This window comes from Caretta caretta, chromosome 1 (assembly GCF_965140235.1).
Source record: "Caretta caretta isolate rCarCar2 chromosome 1, rCarCar1.hap1, whole genome shotgun sequence".
NCBI lineage: Eukaryota > Metazoa > Chordata > Testudines > Cheloniidae > Caretta > Caretta caretta.
In genome coordinates, this window is record NC_134206.1 from 53,093,648 (window position 1) to 53,115,488 (window position 21,841).

Genomic DNA, 21,841 nt, shown 5'->3' on the forward strand with positions numbered 1-21,841 from the left:
TATTAATTTTTGGGACATTTTAAATGTGAAATAAATAGCACTACGCAAGAACTATATATTCAGTCATGCAGGGTGAAATCTACTGCAGTCAGAATATTCAGACTCCACGCACGCCAAGTGCATTGGGCTAGCTAATGAAAGCCAACACCTGGGACCAGAGTGTTCCAGGGCAGTTACAGGTTGGAGTAGCATCGGTAGATGCCTCTGACACATGCACAATGTGTTGGAGCCATAGAATAAACATAAATGCAGATCCGATGATACCATCCCTTGCCTCCCTACTGCCACCCTCTGCACTAGCCTAAGAAGCCTACCATCCGCTGTACCAAGATGTCATTAAGGAGCCCCCACCCCCAACCCTAAGCAGCTCCTGTGTGGGTCTTAAGTAAAACAGACAGCCTTGCACTGACCCTCTGTACCACAGGTGCATTTTACCTAAGTAAATGGGCTTTGCACTTGGGAATTGTATGGGAGTTGGCAGGGAGATGGAATTTTCAATTAACGTGAGGCCAAAACATGGAGCATTTACACAGCCATGCTGTGGACACTACCCTAAAGCCTGGATAGATAAAGCAGCCATAAACATTGCTTTTACACATGGATTTTGAATAATTCATGAACTTACTGGACATGCGACTTATGCCCAATTCCCGTTCTACAGTTGGGAGAGAAGTTCCATGGATCAGCGTGTTCCATGACAGATAGGGGATGTGGGATCATTTGCACAGATTCTCCATATTCTGTGGTCTTGCCCTCACACGATAGCATTTTTACTGGGTTTAGGGCCTCTTGCAGCTGCACAGAGGAGAAATAGAGGAGATAGAGTTTTCCCTAAAATGAGAGAGTTAAATTTCACCTGGGGACCTTAACGCCAGTTGTCCTGACTTTTGTGCAATCAATACACTTTTCCCCTTTCATGGCATCTACTTACTGCTCAAATGAAGAGCAAATAGATAGCTGTGGCTTGTCAACTTCCTTCAGATAACCCCTCCAGTTCTGTTGCCTCCTTGAATGCCAGAAGATTCAAGAGACATCATGGGTAAGGTAACGTCTTTTATTGGACCAAATTCTGTTGGTGAGAGAGACATAGCAATGGCCATACTGGGTCAGACCAAAGATCCATCTAGCCCAGTATCCGGTCTTCCAACAGTGGCCAATGCCAGATGCTGCAGAGGGAATGAACAAACAGGTAATCATGACATGAGCCATCCACCCAGCTTTCAAGCTACACAGAGCTCATCCTCAGGTCTGGGAAAGGTTCTCAAAGTGTCACAGCTAAATATTTTGTCACAGCTAAATATTTGTATTTGTTCCTTGTTTCTTTAATATCCTGGGACTGACATAGCTACAACAACATAGCATACAGAAGATTCAAGGAAAGAATGCAGAGAAATAGCCACCTTAATTATATAAGTTGCAAGCAACAGGAATGTAACTATTGAGCATTAAAACCATCCAACCAAAACAACCAACCAGCCAAGACTAGTACCTGAATCCTCTCATGAAGAATCTAAATATCAATACATAGTACTTATCGTTTCATTTTCAAAACTACTTTATGAACATTAACTAAGAGCTATGCACATTAGCTGTGTGAATTAACTAATAGCTGTTAAGCTAGCTGCATGCATTGCCTGCTATGGGAATATGCAAGCCATATTCAAACCCTTTCGTAATACAAAACCTTTTTGTATCCCTTAATTGTAGGAAGAAAACAGCCTAATTTTTATCTTACTGCTTCTTTGTTAAGATTACAGCAGCACCTAGAGACCCCAACAGAGAGGGGCCCCACTGTGCACATGTGCTGGCTTCTTCATTTTCCTGGGGGTGCTCATCCCCCCGCTCTACCCCAGACCCCACCCCCTCTCCCCCTGAAGTCCTACCCCAACCCTGCCTCTTCCCACCCTACCCCACCCCCTCCCCTGAGCATGCCCCAAGTCCCTCCCAGCACTCCCGCCATCACCTCCTGCAAGCCGCTGAACAGCTGATCGCAGTGGATGGGAGGTGCTGGGAGGGAGGGGGAGGAGCTGATTGGCAGGGCTGCGGGCGGGCAGGTGGGAGGGAGGTGCTGGGGCAGGGAGGGAGAGGAGCTGATCAGCAGGGCTGCCAATGGGTGCTAAGCACCTACTATTTTTCCCCATGGGTGTCCAGCCCAGGAGCACCCAAGCAGTGGCACCTATGCCACTGTGCCAGGTACTATACAACCACAGAGTAATAACGTGTTCCCGCTGTGGAGCATTTACAGTCTAAACAGATAATGCAGACAGAGTGACAAGAAACAGAAGCCCAGAATGGTCTTGCCTAAGGTCACAGCAGGTCAGTGCTAGAACCTGGAATAGAACTGAGCTCTTCTGAGGCCAGTGCCCTACCCACTAGATAACACTGCTTCTCATGTGGTTGTTTCTTCCAGATTCTGATTCTTTTATGCCAGGGGTTCCCAAACTTGTTCCATCGCTTGTGCAGGGAAAGCCCCTGGTGGGCTGGGTCGGTTTGTTTACCTGCCATGTCCGCAGGTTCGGCCGATCACAGCTCCCCGTGGCTGCGGTTCGCTGCTCCAGGCCAATGGGAGCTGCTGGAGGCAGTGACCAGTACGTCCCTCAGCCTGCGCCACTTCCAGCAGCTCCCATTAGCCTGGAGCAGCGAACCATGGCCACTGGGAGCTGCGATCGGCCGAACCTGTGGACGCAGCAGGTAAGCAAACCAGCCTGGCCCGCCAGGGCCTTTCCCTGCACAAGCGGCGGAACAAGTTTGGGAACCACTGTTTTATGCTAAACTGTCTAGTACAGAATCATACAATGTAATAAAGGTTGTTCTAATTCAGTCACTCTTGATTTTTAAATGAATTAGTACTGGCTTAAATTTACTTATTATTAGTACAGTGAAAACAAAGTCAAGTAATTACTGGTAATAGGTTTTCGGGCACCCATTACCCACTAGATTTATAGGACCTGGGCCTACAGACACTTACTCACCAAGTACCCCCAGTGACTTCATTGGGAATAGTTGCATCTGCAAGTACAACTCCTACAAGCGCAGCGTGAAAATGCTTAAAACATGCTAGTAATAGGTCAGTTTTAATATGTAGAAAGAGCTGCTGGTGGCATCCCCTATAAACAGTGATGTAGCTCACAATCTTTAAATCCCCATTTGTGTTGTAATACAGAACAAATGGGAACTACAGATAGTCACTGTTTCCATTCCCCCACTGTCAGACCCCCAGGCAGCATGTGCTATACCCAGGGACTATAGCTTGGCTCCAAGGTGGGCACAGAGCCAGTCAGTGGCAAAACTCAGACTTTTTAAAGGCACATCCTTGTAAATGAGTTCTTCCCCCACAAGAGTTTATTTTCCTTGTAAAATGAATGAATATAAGAATCTGAATCAGCTAAGCTGGCAAGATTGCCAAGAGCAGCTTATCTGAGCTGTTTGCTGGAGCGCAAGAGTCCATGGTGAGTCATCAGCATCACTTACTCTCAGTTCAGAACATCAGATTCTGCCTTTAGGATACACGCTGTGGATTTTAGGAATCTGGAATAAATTACACATAGTGGGACTAATAGCAGCCTCACTACTTACAGGTCTGTTAACTACTGCATACAGGCACATTGCTCCAATTAATGTCCATGACAGTTTTTGTATGTGGAGTTATCAAAGGGAGAACATGCTTATTTAGCAGCCCCCAAATCTATACATCTTCAATGCTTGTGACTGCAGAGCACCAAAGGGGAATAGTTTAACCAAAAGCAGGTGGAGTCAGCAAACCAGCTAGTCATGTAGCTCTACTGTCTGGCACAGGGGGATCTTGAGTCAGTGCAGTGAGCGCAACTTAATGCTGACCTCTGGCTGGAGTTGCTTCTGCAGTCAAGCTTCTCCATTTGCATAGACAACAGGGAACTCTCCAGTGATAGGATTTTTTAAAACACATTTCAGCTAAGACAGAGATCCAAATGCAAAACTGAGAACTATGAACATCACGTGTTTTTATAATGATCGCTGCAGAAGGGGGTGTCCTCTGAGCAATTCATGGACTGCCGCACTGTACAGATGTGGTGGGTAGATCTGCAGGCAGTGTAAATCAGCATGGGTCCAGTGAAATCAAGCATTGCTGATTTATGCAAACTGAGGATGTGGCCCCAGTGTTTTCATGACACAGGACTGATCTAGATCACCACTTCTGAGAGAATGTAACAGATGGATTTACTTTTGTCTTTCTTAGGTTTTTTTTCCTAATGCCCACCACTGAACACAGAACTCATAGAATACTAAGTAAATTATTCCAAGCGGTATTAATGCAGGATTTAGCTCTGCTCCTTTCTTCTTGAGCAGAGGCGGCTCTACTAATTTTGCTGCCCCAAGCAGTCGCCGCCAAATTGCTGCCACGAGACACGGGCTGCGGTCCCATTCTAAATGCTGCCCCAAGCACCTGCTTGGAAAGCTGGTGCCTGGAGCTAGCCCTGTCCTTGAGGGCTTATGTGCACATACAACCAGTCTGCCTGCCCAAATGAGAGAAGGATGCAGAGTGGTCAGCCTTCCATGGGACATGGGTTCGTTTCTTCTGTGGCTCCTGGAGGCTGCCCCACCTTCCTCACTTTGGTTATCCAAATGTTTCCAAGCAAAGGGAAAATTTTCTGAAGAACCCTAAGAGGTTCATCTCCCAGTGGCTCCTATAAGAACGGCCACATTGGGTCAGACCAAAGGTCCATCTAGCCCAGTATCCTGTCTTCCAACAGTGGCCAATGCCAGGTGCCCCAGAAGGAACGAACAGAACAGATTACCATCAAGTTCTCCATCCCCTGTCTCCCATTCCCAGCTTCTGGCAAACAGAGCCTGGGGAGACCATCCCTGCCCATCCTGGCTAATAGCTGCTGGAGCACCCACAGAAAATAAATAGCAGATGCTTAGCACTCACCAGTCACTCACCAATCAGCTGTTCTCACTGTGCCCTGCAGATCAGCTGTTCAGTTACAGGCAGGAGGCACTGATAGGAGGGGTGGAGTGGGGGTGAGAAGAGGCGGAGCGAGGATGGAGCCTTGGTGGAAGGGGTGGAGTGGGGGCGGGGCCTTGGGATAGAGCAGGTGTGGAGCACCCACCTGGAAAGAAGAACGACGGAGCCTGTGGGTACGAGGTTCCTTCTTACAGAATTGGACCAAACCAGTCCCACGTTGTCAGTTACAAGCCTTCTTTATATTGGGTTCAGGAGATCAGTGCACTGATCTATATATGAGAAAATTCTATGACAGATGACATCAGAAATAAAAGTAATCCAGTTTGTTTGATGACATTAAATACAAGTGATTTAAAAAAACCCAGAACCTTAAGGTATTCAAATGCTATTGCAGCCTTGAAAGTGCATCACCTTGTGCTCCAGCCCAAGCATAAATCTGTTTTTCCCTCCTGTAACATGACCAGCTCTTCAGAAAAGCCCTTCCAGCAGAAGACAGGCACTCCCCACACTGACCCCAAACCTCTACCAAACAAAAAAAAAAAAAAAGAGAGGAAAGGAGTTAAGTCTTATAAACCAAAACCACAAACCCTCTCCCCAAGCAGAATTTTGATCCTAAAAAGGGAGAAGTGTCAGAGACACCATGAAGTACACTAGGAACTTCACTGCTGCTGTTGATTTTACATAGAAGGTGCTCAGATACTACAGTGCTGGGCAGCAGGATAAAACCTACTACCTAAGGGAGATGCTAATAAAAAGATACTGATATTTTACTCACCCATCCAAAGGAATTTCTTTCCCAAGTAGACAAGTTCAGTTTTGGCAGGCTATGGGCTCAGCTTTGCTTGGTCCTGCATGGAGCTACAAGGTGGTGAGAAGTCTCAAGGACCCTACTTCTTCCCTTTGATACCCGTACATAGTCTAGTCACAGTGGCAGTCATTTCCGTCCCCTGGGAATAAGGTCTGTTGCTGGTACGGACCATCCCAGGCATGGGAAGGCTGGGTCATGGCATCACCTCCTCTGCCTCCTTCACACTGATCTGTGGAGCCTGAGGTGGGGAGAAGTATTTGTTGCATCACAGAGAGGACATACTTCCCTCAACTTCTGGGGCCGTTGCACCTGTCTGAAGCAGAATTCTCCTGGCTTGAGGTCCTGGTTGGGGGAAAGCACAGAGGGAAATGTACCTCTGCACTGCTTCCTACCATGGGCTTTGTTTTACTGCCACAAGACCCTGATATGTGTAGTATTACTATTACTATTAATATTAGTACTAATAATACAAAGTATGGAACAGGAATGCTCTGTAGCAGGGATTCTTACTCCCCTTGAACTGCAGATTGGACCATGCACGTGCCAAGTGACTAAAAATGCTGAGTTTGACTAGGTGGACAGGAGGAACTATTTGCCACAGGGAAATGAGCACACTCAGGAATCATCATAACCTTTAGTCGGGAAGCAGTGAGCTGGAGTATTGATGGAGGCTCTGGGAAGGCACAAACACTTAGGAGAAGTAGTTAATTAGGCCAAATTTTTCAGGTGTCCACTAATTTGGTTTGCAGTGCCTCAGTTTTTGGGTGATTAGCTTGGGACAACTAGGGTTGGATTGCAGAGGTGCTGAGCTGTCAAGGTTCCTCCCCCACTCTGAACTCTAGGGTACAGATGTGGGGACCTGCATGAAAAACCTCCTAAGCTTATCTTTACCAGCTTAGGTCAAAACTTCCCCAAGGTACAAAATATTCCACCCGTTGTCCTTGGACTGGCTGCTACCACCACCAAACTAATACTGGTTACTGGGGAAGAGCTGTTTGGACATGTCCTTCCCCCCAAAATACTTCCCAAAACCTTGCACCCCACTTCCTGGACAAGGTTTGGTAAAAAGCCTCACCAATTTGCCTCGGTGACTACAGACCCAGCCCCTTGGATCTTAAGAACAATGAATAATCCTCCCAACACTTGCACCCCCCCTTTCCTGGGAAATGTTGGATAAAAAGCCTCACCAATTTGCATAGGTGACCACAGACCCAAATCCTTGGATCTGAGAACAATGAAAAAGCATTCAGTTTTTTACAAGAAGACTTTTAATAAAAAATAGAAGTAAATAGAAATAAAGAAATCCCCCCTGTAAAATCAGGATGGTAGATATCTTACAGGGTAATTAGATTCAAAAAAATAGAGAACCCCTCTAGGCAAAACCTTAAGTTACAAAAAAGATACACAGACAGAAATAGTTATTCTATTCAGCACAATTCTTTTCTCAGCCATTTAAAGAAATCATAATCTAACACATACCTAGCTAGATTACTTACTAAAAGTTCTAAGACTCCATTCCTGGTCTATCCCCGGCAAAGACCCAGCATACAGACAGACACAGACCCTTTGTTTCTCTCCCTCCTCCCAGCTTTTGAAAATATCTTGTCTCCTCATTGGTCATTTTGGTCAGGTGCCAGCGAGGTTACCTTTAGCTTCTTAACCCTTTACAGGTGAGAGGAGCTTTCCCCTGGCCAGGAGGGATTTCAAAGGGGTTTACCCTTCCCTTTATATTTATGACATGAGCTCCCTCAGATTACATTGAATTCAGAAGAGTCGAGCACTTCTGAAAAAAATCCAGCCCTAGGTGTTTCAAGTTTGCTACACATAATTATTGGACACTTGAGAATCTTAGTTTGAGAGTATGTCATTAGCTTGCTCTGTTAGCAACAGCATTGTCTCATTAATCAGCTTGTGTCAGACTCAGAGCTTTCGTTTTTCTGAACACATCAAGGCACGGATCTGAGAATGTTTCTGCGTTTCCTAAGAACAGTGATTTCCTTGGAAACCAAGTGTGAAACAATGTACGTCCCTCAAAGCAGGGCATTGTTTTATTTTGGCTACTGTGTAACAGGGGACTCTAACAGCAGTTTGCACATTTAGGAGGGAAATATTTCTTTCACACTTCTTCACAGCTACCATTAGTTATCCCAGGCACCCTGCATGGGCAGTAATTACAGCAAATGCATGGGAAATAAACTATGCAACCTAGTGTGAAAGGAGCATGTGGAAGGCACAGCAAGCTGCACAGGCCCAAATTTGAGTATTTGAGACTAAAAGGATTTGAAGAGCTAGACAGAGAAAAATAAAAAACAAATAGCATATATTTTTCAAGTCAATGAGTTTAGTGACAGAAATAAATATTAGCAATAAGAGGGGGGGTGGGCATAGGGTTGTGATAAAGCATCAGACTGGGTCTCAGGAGACCTCTGCCACAGACTTCCTGTGTGAGCTTGGGCAAGTATCGTCATTTCTCTGTGCCTGAGAATGAAGATGCCTAAGCACATGAATAACCTCATTGAAGTCAATGCAAATACTCAACATGCTTAAAGTTAAGCATTTGTAAAAGAGGGCATATCTTGTGGTATATCTTGACTTTAGTAAGTCTTTTGATACTGTCTTGCATGACCTTCTCATAAACAAACTAAGGAAATACAACCGAGATGGAGTTACTGTAAGGTGGGTACATAACTTCTTGTAAAACTGTTCCCAGAGAGTAGTTATCAGTGGTTCACAGTCAAGCTGGAAGGGCATATTGAGTGGGGTCCCGCAGGGATCTGTTCTGTGTTCAGTTCTGTTCAATATCTTCATCAATGATTTAGAGACTGGCACGGAGAATACACTTGCGGACGATACCAAGCTGGGAGAGGTTGCAAGTACTTTAGAGGATTCAAAATTCAAAATGATCTGGAGAAATGGTCTGAAATAAAAGGGATGAAGTTCAATAAGGACAAATGCAAAGTCCTCCACTTAGGAAGGAACAATCAGTTGCACACATACAAAATGGGAAATGACTGCCTAGGAAAGAGTACTGTGGAAAGGGATCTGGGAGTCATAGTGGATTACAAGCTAAATGAGTCAACAGTGTAACTCTGTTGCAAAAATAGCAAACATCATTCTGTGATGTATTAGCAGGAGTGTTGTAAGCAAGACACAAGAAGTAATTCTTGTGCTGTACTCTGTGCTGATTAGGCCTCAGCTGGAGTATTGTGTCCCATTTTGGGTGCCACATTTCAGGAAAGATGTGGAAAAATTGGAGAAAGTCCAGAGAACAGCAACAAAAATGATTAAATGTCTAGAAAACATGACCTGTGAGGGAAGATTGAAAAAACTGGGTTTGTTTAGTCAGGAGAAGAGAAGACTGAGAGGGGACATGATAACAGTTTTCAAGTACATAAAAGGTTCTTACAAGGAGGAGGAAGACAATTTTTTCTCCTTAACCTCTGAGGATAGGAGAAGAAGCAATGGCCTTAAATTGCAGCAAGGGGGGTTTACATTGGTTATTAGGGAAAATTTCCTGTCAGGGTGGTTAATCACTGGAATAAATTTGCCAGGGAGGTTGTGGTATCTCCATCATTGAAGATTTTTTGGAGTAGGTTCGACAAATACTTGTCAGGGATTGTCTAGATAATGCTTTGTCCTGCCATGAGTGCAGGGGACCTGACTAGATGATCTCTCAAGGTCCCTTCCAGTCCTATGATTCTATAAATACTGCTTACCTGCATCATAAGGATGTTGGAGGATTAATCCTGTATTAAGATATGCTGTAGTTCAAACAGGAATTATTCTGAGGAAATTGTATGTCCTGCTTTACGCAGGATGTCAGACTAGAATGATCACAACAGTCCCTTCTGGCATCATACTCTATGAATCTGCTAATATTTGTAAGGTGCTCCGATATGGTAGTGTTACAGGAATGCTTATTATGGCCCCCATCCTGCAATGGACTCCATGGAGGCACAACGACTTGTAGTCCATTGCAGGGTCAGGGCTTGTGTTAGGATGAGTGTTTCTTAACAAGACAAATACTTCCACATTCACCATTATAGTGAGCAGGACAATGGCTTTGCAGTGAAACCGTTGCAATAATAACGTAAGGGGTGATGTTAACCCCTTGACTTTCATTGCTTTCCATCACTACATTTGTTTTATGATGTGCTACATGTTTTGTTTTGTTTCTTCTTGCACTAAATGAATATTCTATTCTAAGTCTGGGGTCCAAGGAGACCAGCCTGGGGGATGTTTATTACCATACCAAGAACACACAGCACTATTTCATTTTTTTCCAGATTGACACCCATTAAGCAATAAGTACAATTTCATTTTAATAGAAAACATTGTTCTGATTTAGACAGAACTATACACATAGATGCCTTGATCTATCACCATCATTAATAATTTCAATGGCAGTCTCAGAAGTGTTTAGCAATGGACTGTCTTTGGCTGTAATTAAAGTCCTTTCCAGCTATGGGTGAGTTGGTCATTATTTAGGAAATGGTGTAAGGGACTTTTGCCCTGGTATTGTTTCCTCACCGCCATAGGTGCTTGGCCATTTGGCTTCAATTCATGATGCCTCTCCCACTGGTATCTGCCTCTTTTCCTGAGGGCATTCAACAATGTGGTGAGGGTGTATATAAAAGTTACTGACTCCTTTAGCATTAATCTTTGAGTTACAAAGTAGATGTGGGGACTGGGACAGATATTATGGACCAATGGAATATATTTGAGACTATTGAATCAAACTTTTAATGTGTTCTATGGATCTTCATGGGTGAAGGTTACTATTTTTGCTCCATGGGGGAGTAACAGGAGTTTCCTGCAGGAATTAAAATCTCTGGGGTAATTAATCGAAATCCTTAGGCAGGTAACAAGTGTGGAGAAGCCTCCCTCCCTAGGGGAAGTTGCATGTACTGGTTTGAACTGGTTGAAGAAGGCTACCAATCAAAGTGAGAACTGTATGAAGTGACCACCCTAAGGTAGGGAGGGAGTCACTCTCACTCAATCCAAGAACTGACATGACACTATGACCCAGAGGGACAGACCCTGCATGGAGGGTTTGAAGTACTTTGTTCCTATCAGTGGAAGATGGATGACAGCCTGGTAAGGCTATGACCTGACTGTAAACTGATTTATGAAGGCTGGCTGGTTACTGAAAAATCCTGGTCATTGCCCCCGACAGAACAGGATAGCAGGTACTGAACTAAAACTCAGACTTGCTAAGGTGAGCAGTCAATTGCATGAGGAATCACAGCCTACATCCCTGGTCTAAAGAGAGAGAGTGTCATGGGACCCTGCCCAGCGAAAGGTGATGGCTAAAGGCCTGATAGCTATGTGGGGTGCTCTCTAGGAGGCCACAAAAGGGTCAAATATGCAGTTAACTCAGGAACGGTGACAGGGACTGTATGGGGAAATTCACCAGCATGCCCCCACAGCCGCTGATCTGAACCCTGCAGAGGAGGGAAAGATACTACAAATGACTGACTTTCCCTTTTCATGTTTCCCTCACAGAAATCTGCTGGGTTTCTGTCCCATCAGAGCACAGAATTGGAGGGATTGATTATGAATCCCTGCACCATTGCCTGCTGGGAATATAGATAACCACATATAGATAACCACAAACTTTACTGGGTTTTGCTGGCCATAGCTTTAGAGGACTTCTTGCTACGAATTCCAAACAATTCCATTTTATTCCCTCAGTGGATCACTTTGCTTTATTTCCTCCATATTATTTCTGATTCTGCATAATCCTTATTCTTCTAAGGGCAAAATTTGAATTTTAATGATAAATTACATGACTTGGCATAATTATTACTTTTATTTACAGGTGAACAGAAATTGCCATATTGATATTCTCTACTGCAATTATGTGTACTGTACTGTGTTTAAATAGAAGTTAGAAATGGATATGGACCTATGACCTCCTGTTTTCTATCTCCTGACAATGAAGGATTGTTCCCTTATTGAATGCTTTCACTTACAAAGCTAGTAAAAAAAATTTCAAACTAGTTTTCTTGTTGTTGAAAAATGGCTGTTAAAAACGTCTCAAAAACCTGACATTTTCATGAGATTTATCAACATTTTTATTAAAAATGTTAATCAGATGGTTATTGAAATCTTTTGTTCACCAGAAAAATAGGTTTATAAGTTAAACCAGAACTTCCCTTGAGAAATATAGGCTTGATGTCATGGATGAAAGACTCCCATTGACTTCTGTGGGGTCTGGATCATCACCAAACAGTAGCTCATGGTCAGATTTTAGGGCTTGATTCCTCAAAGCACTTCAGGGTATGTTTAAGTTTAAGTACATGAGTAATCCCACTGACATCAATGCAACTACTTACATGCTTAGAGATAAGCATGTGCATAAGTGCTTTTCTGGACCAGGACTCATGCTACAGTGATGCAGTTCCTCTGCTATCTGGGCAAAAATAGCAGAGATAAATATATAAATATCTCTGTGCTGCATTCTTAATGAAGTCCACCGGTTGTTAGGGGACGAGAACTAGATCTGTTTATCCACCAAAATACTGATTCTATACCCTGTGCATATGAGGGGAATACTTACCAAGGAAGGAGTAGGTCAAATCTGGGAAATTGGATATCAGGAATGAAATATTGCAGGGGTGTGGGAGTGATATTTTTAAACAAGTTTGGTTCTTCCAAATTGTGTAATGCTTTGAGTAATCTTCACTTCCATGGAGCAGGGGAGGTTCTCTTAGAATTAACTACAGCTGTTCAGAATTATTTTACATACTATAAATGGCCCTCTGGGAATTTCATTCCTTAAATGTTTGATATGTTTTAAGAAAATGGACATAAAGGAGGAGATCTAGGTGTTGACTGTTGTTTAGTAGAGTAGAACTTCAGAGTTACGAATACCTCGGGAATGGAGGTTATTCGTAACTCTGAAATGTTTGTAACTCTGAACAAAACGTTATGGTTGTTCTTTCAAAAGTTTACAACTGAACATTGTCTTAATACAGCTTTGATACTTTACTATGCAGAAGAAAAATGCTGTTTTCCCTTTTATTTTTTTAATAGTTTACGTTTAACACAGTACTGTACTGTATTTGCTTTTTAAAATTTTTGGTCTCTGCTGCTGCCTGATTGCCTACTTCTGGTTCCAAATTAGGTTTGTGGTTAACTGGACAGTTCATAACTCTGGTGTTTGTAACTCTGAGGTTCTACTGTACTAGTGCATATAATACACAAATAAGTGGATTGGAAGTGTGCTGGGGGAGCTGAACCAAAGGTAGTGATGGGTAGATTTGATTTAACAGCTAATGATGGCATAAGAACATAAGAACATCCATACTGGGTCAGATCAAAGGTCCATCTAGCCTACTATCCTGTCTTCCAACAGTGGCCAATGCCAGGTGCCCCAGAGGGAATAAACGGAACAGGATCATCAAGTGATCCATCCCCTGTCAGTCATTCCCATCCCTGCCCATCCTCGCTAATAGCCATTGATGGACCTGTCTTCCATGAACTTATCTAGTTTTTTTTTTATGGCAAAGTCCTCCCCACCTCCTCTTTCATCTCAAGAGGTTGAACTCTGGTTCTTCTCTGCAATAAGGAGAAAAAGATGCACCAAAAACCCTTAAGTCATGGCCACCTTGGTTTCCAAGTGAATAAGACATGTGGGCTACTTTACCAACTACAGGTTCAGATTAGTTTCTCTGGTTGCTGATAGAACCTTCCCTATGCCCATGTCATAATGCCCCTATGCCCCTCACAAGGGGCATATTTCCCAGGTATTTACATGTCAAAGGAATGGCCTTTTATTGTCTCCCTTTATGCTGAGTATATTATTCAAAATTGAAGTGTTGTGCTCATAGGGGCCCCATACGAGAGCATCCTTGCCATAAAAGGATGACAGTCTAATTCCCCCTGAACCATCATTGCTCTTTCATAATGCAACTATCACTCAGTAATAGCTGATTAAATACTTTGAAGCATGAGCTAAATTACTTTTCCCTGTAGAGTCTCAAAACCATCTGTTTGTGCTTAAAAATGTTGGGGCCCAAGTTAAAGGAAATTTTTTCCCAGAGAGTTTTTGATTTACACCTTGGCAGTAAGTGCTAAGGTGCCCCTATATTACTGAGGTGCACAGATATCATGGTAATGGGAACAGGATAAATACCTAGCTAGACAGAAGTATAGAAGCCTATCCCATACTAGAAAGTTACTGAGCTTTCCTTAAACCATTCAATTCAACTCCTTTATTTTATGCCCTTTCTGCCATAATGGTTTATATTCTGGAGTTTGTCTATCTAAAAATAGATCAATATCCAAATTCTGGGCATGATCCAGTTCAATGCATCTAGTGGGGTGGGGGAAACAGATGGCTTTTTCATATCTCCCAGTCCTGGGCCAATCAGGGACTAAATCAGCCAGTGGGTGCAAGTTAGAGCAACCACCGGGCTGCTCTGACTTACTCTGTCTTGTAAAAGGAGCCATATTGCCAGACAAAATCAGCTGGATCACAGTGTTCTCTGGTCCTACACCCTGAGGTGGGACAGGGGAAAAGCTGCTGATGTAGCACTACGTATGTCATCTTTATGCCATCTGGAAAATTTCCCTATGCTAGAGGAACCTCCAGATCGCACCACAATGCAGCCAGAAGCAGGGCCAAGGGTCTGAGTTCATTGCAGTAATATGTCAAGTTGTTAAGTGTCAGCATAAGATATCTTTCAGGAATATACTTCATAAACAACAGTAATTTGAGTATAAGCATGTTGAATCACATCTGGATGAGTAAATACAGAGATCTTGGGAAAATATTGTTGGACGATATTAGTTTTCAGTTGAGATATGCTCTACACCAGTTTCAGCTAACAGTCATTTTATATTACTGTTTACCTATGAACACTGGAAGTTTTTATAAATAACTATTTAAAAGTGTTTATAGTAACTTTTTAATATGTCAAATTATCAAGGACTAACTTTTTGATGGGAAAAGTATAGCGAGAGAATGTAAAAAGAGTGGATAAAAAAGCTAAGGAAGGAGTAAATTCAGGACTTATTCTTCAGGCTTTGACTAGTATTATAAGCAGATTTAAAATATTTTCAAACTTTTCTTCCTTACTTTGCAATCTGTATATTACAGGGTGCTGTCTCAGTCAATATTGCAATGCATTCCTTCTGAAAAGGTTGTGTGTCTGCTTTCCACTATCTAAACTATTTTTTTTTGTTGCAAAACTAGTACTTATAATAATCCACCTGCGCTCTATTCTGACACCTCAGTAGCTGAAGTAAAATGCATGTTTCTGGAGGTTTGATCTGTTATTTTTCCCTCCAGTATTGTACTATGTTTGAGCAGCCCCAGCAGAGCTGGCCTTTGGGCCCTGGAAGCCTGTGGTAACGGGTGCTGCTGTAACTGCGGGAAATAGATATTTAAAGGAGATTGCTAGTCCTTTCCCTTATAAGAAGAGGGAAGAGTATTACTTGTGCAATGCATCAGCGTAAAGGAGAAAAGGGGCTTAAGGCCCCCATAGAGGGGTCACTCACTGATCAGTGCACCCCCTCGTGGCCAGGCATGGCATAGCAGCCTATCCAACTCGGCATCGCCTATCACCAGCCAGTAGAAGCCTGCAGTGGTTTGCCCATCTTACAACTCATCCCTCCAGCCAGGTTGCTTAGTTCCACCTCTTTCAGGGGATAAAGTGGTCTACAAACAACCAGTCTGATAACCTTATGCCAGGTCTTCAGCTCCACCCTCTTTGCATCATGAAATCTTTACATCCCCTTCCTTGGAGGCACATAGGGGAGCCCAGGCCCTCCCTCTCCTTTGGGTTCCAGCCCAGGGATCCTGTATTCACCAGCTCTGGTCTGCTCCCTCAGATTCATTGCTGCTTCCCTGGGCCACTTCCTACCTCGTTTGCCTCAGGCTACCTTCAAAAAGCAGCTCATGTGAGTGCTTTACCCTGGGACTGTTTTCTCCCCATTTGTGGCCAGTGCAGAGTCTCTGCCAGCTGCCCCTCTCTGCCTAAGACAGAGACTTTTATCCCAACTATTTCTGGTCAAATAATTAGCTGAAGAAGGGGAAGAAGCTGCTCTGTCCATTAACCCACTGGTGCCTGTTGCAGTGTGGGAGCTATACACCCCATCACAACCCCCGACTCTCCTGTGTGGGCTACTCACATTGGCAGTCCCAACTCACTCTAGGACTGATACATGCAAGCAGGCACGGCACAGGTAGGCTTGGGTAGGGGACAGGCAGAGCCTTTACCCTGTTCCTACAACTTGTTGCCAAGCAGAATAGAGCTGGTGTGCAGAGGGAGGTATTCTGTTGCTGGCTAAGGGCAGTGGCAGGTTACTTCCCTCCTAGAGCAAGGACAAAAGAAGGGAATGAAATGTGACTCTTGGGACAGTTCAGCTACAAACTGACCCTTATTCGGGAAAGAGGGTATGGCTGCCAACTTTCTAATTGCTGACAACTGGAACTGGCCTGCTCTGCCTCTTCCCCCAAGAGCCCGCCCCTGCCCCGCCTCTTCCCTCGAGGCCTTGCCCCTGCCCCACTTCTTGTCCCCAAGGCCCTTCCTCCAGCCCCACTCCTGCCCCATTCGCTGCTCTCCCCCTCCCTCGATTGCTCACTGCTCTCCCCCTTCTCTTTCCTCAAAGCTGGATCCTCTCTACCTCCCTCCTCCCCCCGCCTTACTAGACTCCCTCTGCTCTGGAGCTGCAGCCTGCCTGCTCACGAGATGCACGGAGGAGGCAGCCTCGGCTGAGCAAGGCCTGGCATGGGTTGATGGCCCAGCACCTCCTCCTTCACCCATGGTAACTGGACTTTCGGTGTCTGGTCACGTACATCTGACTGCCAGGTACCCTTTTCGACCAGACTTTCTAGGCACCTGGCAACCCTAGCAGAGGGTGAGGGTACAGTCTAACTTTTAGCTTTGAAACTGTAAACTGGTTGCTAAGATACAATCAGCTGGACTCCATTTAGGCAGCTGGAGCCTGTGGGGGAAGTGACCTACAGATGACTTCCTCACATACTTTTTATATGTAATAAATTAGTCTGTTAAATTTGGGGTGTATCCCAAAGAAGCATCTCATTAACCTTTCCCCAAATCCTCCCACTGGCCCTGTGCTGTGACATGAATAATGGTGGACTAGTCTTACAAATGGAAGAGATGTAACAGCATCTCTCAGCCTCCTCTTTGGTCTGCTCAAATAAGCAGAATAGTTTTGATATTTGGGTTGAGCAAACTAGTTGAATAAAGTGACCAACATTGCTAATTCTGTATAGTGGGCACACACGCTAGGGATGTTGTTTCACTGAGAACATTGTTCTAAAACCTACCCCTTACTTCTGTTTTTTATTAATGGGTATCACTACTTCATATCTTATTGAGTTAGGCCAGGGATCGGCAACCTTTGGCATGTGGCCCATCAGGGAAATCTGCTGGTGGGCTGGGCTGGTTTGTTTAACTGCAGGTTTGGCCGATCGCAGCTCCCACTGGCTGTGATTCACCATTCCAGGCCAATGGGGTTTACAGGAAGCGGTGCGGGCCGAGGGATGTGCTGGCCGCTGTTTTCCACAGCCCCCATTGGTGTGGAACGGCGAACCGTGGCCAGTGGGAACTGCGATCGGCCAAAGCTGCGGACTCTGCATGTAAACAAACTGTCCTGGCCCACCAGCAGATTTCCCTGACGGGCTGCATGTCAAAAATTGATGATCCCTGAGTTAGGCAAATGGGATTAATTTACAGTGTGTGATTGGGCACACTAACCCTTTGGGGTACATTAACCCTTGGGGCACTCCCTTGTGTCCTCCGGGTATAACGTTACCAGTATCTTCAACTCCAGTGATTCTCTTTCTGCTTGAAAACCCTAACTCAGGGCTTCCCCTGTAGGAACCTAACCTCCCCCTGTAACACGTCCCCCCCACTCGCCACACCTTATCCTCCTATTAAACCCTAGCTCTGGGCTCCTTTCTGACAGAGAGATCTGTCTCTTGTAAAATATCTCCCTCAACTAAATTCCTTCAGTCTACTTATTATGGCTTGGCTGTGGCTCCTCTAGCCAGGAGCCAGTTAGCCACTAACCTTCCCAGGTGCAGAGCATGACTACTTGGCTACACTCTCTAGCCTTGCAGGTGATGGGGGTTAAGCCCCATCACACTGTGTCTTGTCTACAGAGATGATTTCTTGGAACTAGTGCTACTCCAGTGGGGTTAGTAATGGTGGAAGTGCTAGCATAGACCCGCCCCTGGTATTTTTGCCACCATGTTGTCTGCACCTGCTCAGAATGGGATTAAACAACTTGCTGGTAAAAATGCCCATCTGGCTAATACACACTATTACTTCCACTGTCATAAACCCTGCAATAGGGAGGGATTTTTATAAAACTCTCTATGTAGATGCAGCCTGTATGTCTTTAGATTCTAGGGCCCAAATTCTGCTCTTGGATATGAACAGGGGCTTCTGTCTACCTGAATGGCAGCTACACCTATAAAGACTGACAATTCACCCTTTGTTGTAGCTGGTGTGGATTTTTTTGTAGGAGACTGTTTTGTTATACCATATCCTCATTTTCATTTTCCTCATTTCAGCCAGCTCCCCCTGTCCTTTTATAAAGAGGTGTTTTGCATCTCAGACCCATTATGGCCCTAGTTACATTTAGGCACAATAGGCCAAATCCTGGCCTTTGTTGTGGCTTCCGCTCCATAGGCAAAAATCCAAATGAAGCTGCCTTGGCTAGGCACCCAACAGTTCCCCTTGTGTAGAGGTATCACTGGGTAGCTCTTCCCAGCTGCCCCAGCACAGGTGTGATCAGGGAAAGGAGCCAGGGACAGAGCACTACTGCACTTTCGTGATTCTTGGCTTGCATGTGGTCCTAGGGCTACTCTAAATTGTACTGTAGGCCAAACTGGCTCCCTGCCAACCTACAGGCTGAGAGGGATGTTATGTGGTGTCCGGCCACCCTTGCCGCTCCTGCTGAAGCCTTTGCCCAACTCAGCTAAATTGGACCTGAGATCTCCCTTGGGGCTCAATCCTACTTCCTTCTATCCCCCTTCAACCAGCTTTCTGGCTATAGCTCTTCTGGCCAGGAGTTCTCTCTAATGAAACATCCCAAGTTAATTAAACATTTTCATTCTTAAATCAGATAATGGGGTCCATATGGTGAGGGAAATAAGTCGTTGTATTGGGAATGAGGTTCTAAAATCCAAAATAAAACAGTTCAGAAACTCAAGGACCAGGGAGGTCTCAGCCCTGTGGTGTGTGCTTGGCTGTAATACAAATGTGCCTCATCCTTGTAATGCTAATATTACTCACTGAAGCAACTGACAGAGGCTATGCCAATAGTCATTGTGTATAAAGATGCTAATGAGTGCACTTTGTGAAGGACACCACATTCTGTATTTCTGGAGTTATTCATCAACTTCTGTTCATACATTCATGGAAATATTCCATTTCTTGGTAGTGCTGACTCTTCCTCCTTACATGTTTGTCAATAACAGATTTCAGCTGTGGATGAGTTGAATTTTTAGCCATCATGTGTAGGAGGAAACGATCCATAAGTATTGAGCTAGATTGCACTAAGTGCATTGTCACAGGACACACTCACTACTAGAGCATCCCCTTGAACCAGCATGCAGTATTGCAGGGATTCTTCCATTCTAGCACCTCCTCCTCTATCCTCCTGCTTGCTCAACAATCTGCAGCTTTCATAGCCTGGCCTTCTGTCCAGGTCATCTCTCAGTTAACAGGGGTAACAGGAAAGTCCAAATCAGAAATCCCAGAGTCTTGTGGTCTTTATGCTAGGCCCTCAGCCCCCATATGGAACTCATTTATCATTGCCTTTTTAAGTCCCAGGGCCTGTACTTCTCCTCTTGCTGGGGGAGGAATAGGAGAACCAAGTCATAGGGCTGGTCTACACTATGGGGGGCGGGTATTGATCTAAGTTACGCACCTTCCGCTACATGAATAACGTAGCTGAAGTCAACGTACTTAGATCTACTTATCACAGTGTCTTCACTGCGGTGTGTCAATGGGAGATGAGAGAGCATCTCCCGTCGATTCTCCTTGTGCTTCTCGTTCAGGTGGAGTACCGGAGTCAACTCTAGAGCAATTAGCTGTCGATTTATCACGTCTATACTAGACACGATAAATCGACCCCTGCTGGATTGATTGCTGCCTGTCGATCTAGCCAGTAGTATAGACAAGCCCTCAGCCTCATTGCTGGGTTTCAGCCAGGGACCCTGCATTTGGCAGATAAGGACTACTCCCGACAACCCCTTTCTGCTTCCCTGGGCTGTGCCTGCCTTTGTCAGCATGTCTCAGAGAGCTACAGCTTCCACTGTTCCCACTCTGGACTTATCTCCTCATGCAGTTTCTCCCCAACCCGTTAATGAGGGGCTTCTTCACTGCCACTGTCAGCCTCTTCAGGCAGACAGTCTGTCTCCCTCCTTAAGACAGGGTTCCCCCAGCCTTCCTCCTGTAGCTGGGATTGTAATTCAGGCCAGCTGTAGGGCCTTAGCCAGCTTCTTTTTCACCTGGCCTCTTCTCCCATTAGTCCTCAGTCTTGGAGAACTCAGCAAGCAGACCTTCTCCCATTGGTGGCTCCTGCTAGGAGGGAGGAGACAGTATATATGCCGATTCCATTCCCAAAGCTCATCCCAATTGGCTGTGAGAGAGGGGATTATTTCCCTACCCACTCTGCAAGGCTCCTGGACGTAGGCCCTTAAAGAAACAGTAAAAGGAACGCCTCCCAAACACTACCTATGTCTGGGACCACTTCTTCTTTATCAGTGCTTCCTAGTTCCTAGTGTCTTGCATACATCGGACCTCCAAAATCTTAAAAAGGCATGTTACATACCCAGGGTATGCTGATCCCTAGGCCCCACTACCCTTAAGGGGACAGACCACTCTGTCATATGCATACTACCGATAGTAAGGATCAGTGTGCAGGTGCATTGCCTAGGGGGGTGCTGGAGGCATTGTGACTCACCAATGCCAGTCTCTCCCAGGGCTTCCCTACTGCATTGTGAGGAGTGGAGGGAGGGATTTATGAGACCCCTTTATGGGGTGCAGTATATTTCCTCCATGCATCTAGACAACTCTGCTGGCTGGCATGTACTGTTGGTGGAGTCACGATTTTGTTTGCCTTCCTCCTTTTCACCCAGTTGCTCCCACTGGGGGCTTCATGTGCATGTCCCTGTCATCTCCCAAGCACCCAGGGCTGCCATGTGGGTCACACAAGAGACAGGGAATCTGCACAGTTCCTAATGCATGGTCACATTCTGCTAAACACAATCTGGCCCTCACAAAATTGTCACTGCTGATCATATTCACGTTTAACTGAAATATGCCACTGAACACTTAAAGAGTAGATTGTGTCTGCCCCTAATGTGGCCTTGCAGGCATGGGGAGGGCACAAGAAGCCTTTCCCACCTTGTCAAGTTTCCTTCCCCACTCTGAACTCTGGGGTACAGATGTGGGGACCTGCATGAAAAACCCCCAAAGCTTATTTTTACTAGCTTAGGTTAAAAACTTTCCGAAGGCACAAATTTTGCCTTGTTTTACCAGCTTAGGTTAAAACCTGGTACGCTGCCACCACCAAGCTATTTAACAAAGAATCAGGGAAGAGCCGACTTGGAGACGTCTTCCCCCAAAATATCCCCCCAAGCCCTACACCCCTTTTCCTGGGGAGGCTTGAGAATAAACAAGATGAGCACAAACCAGCCTTGGATTTTTAAGACTCAAAAAACCCAATCAGATTCTTAAAAAACCCCAGAACTTTATTAGAAGAACAAAAAAAGATAAGAGAACAACTCTGTGAGATCAGAATGGAAGATAATCTCACAGGCAGTCAGATTCAAAACATAGAGAATCCCTCTAGGCAAACCCTTGAGTTACAAAAAGACACAAAACCAGGAATAAGAAAAGGAGTACTTGTGGCACCTTAGAGACTAACCAATTTATTTGAGCATGAGCTTTCGTGAGCTACAGCTCACTTCATTGGATGCATACCGTGGAAACTGCAGTAGACATTATATACACACAGAGACCATGAAACAATACCCCCTCCCACCCCACTGTCCTGCTGGTAATAGCTTATCTAAAGTGATCATCAAGTTGGGCCAT

General features: G+C 44.9%; 1 long non-coding RNA gene across 1 annotated transcript; it reads right to left on the reverse strand.

Annotated features, from left to right (window-relative positions):
- Nucleotides 1–583: 583 nt before the first annotated feature.
- LOC142071954 (uncharacterized) lies at nt 584–5,283 on the reverse strand. The gene is made up of 3 exons (XR_012668225.1): nt 5,091–5,283; nt 932–1,166; nt 584–795 (listed from the first exon to the last, which is right to left on the reverse strand). It is a non-coding gene; the product is annotated as an uncharacterized LOC142071954 (long non-coding RNA).
- Nucleotides 5,284–21,841: the final 16,558 nt, after the last annotated feature.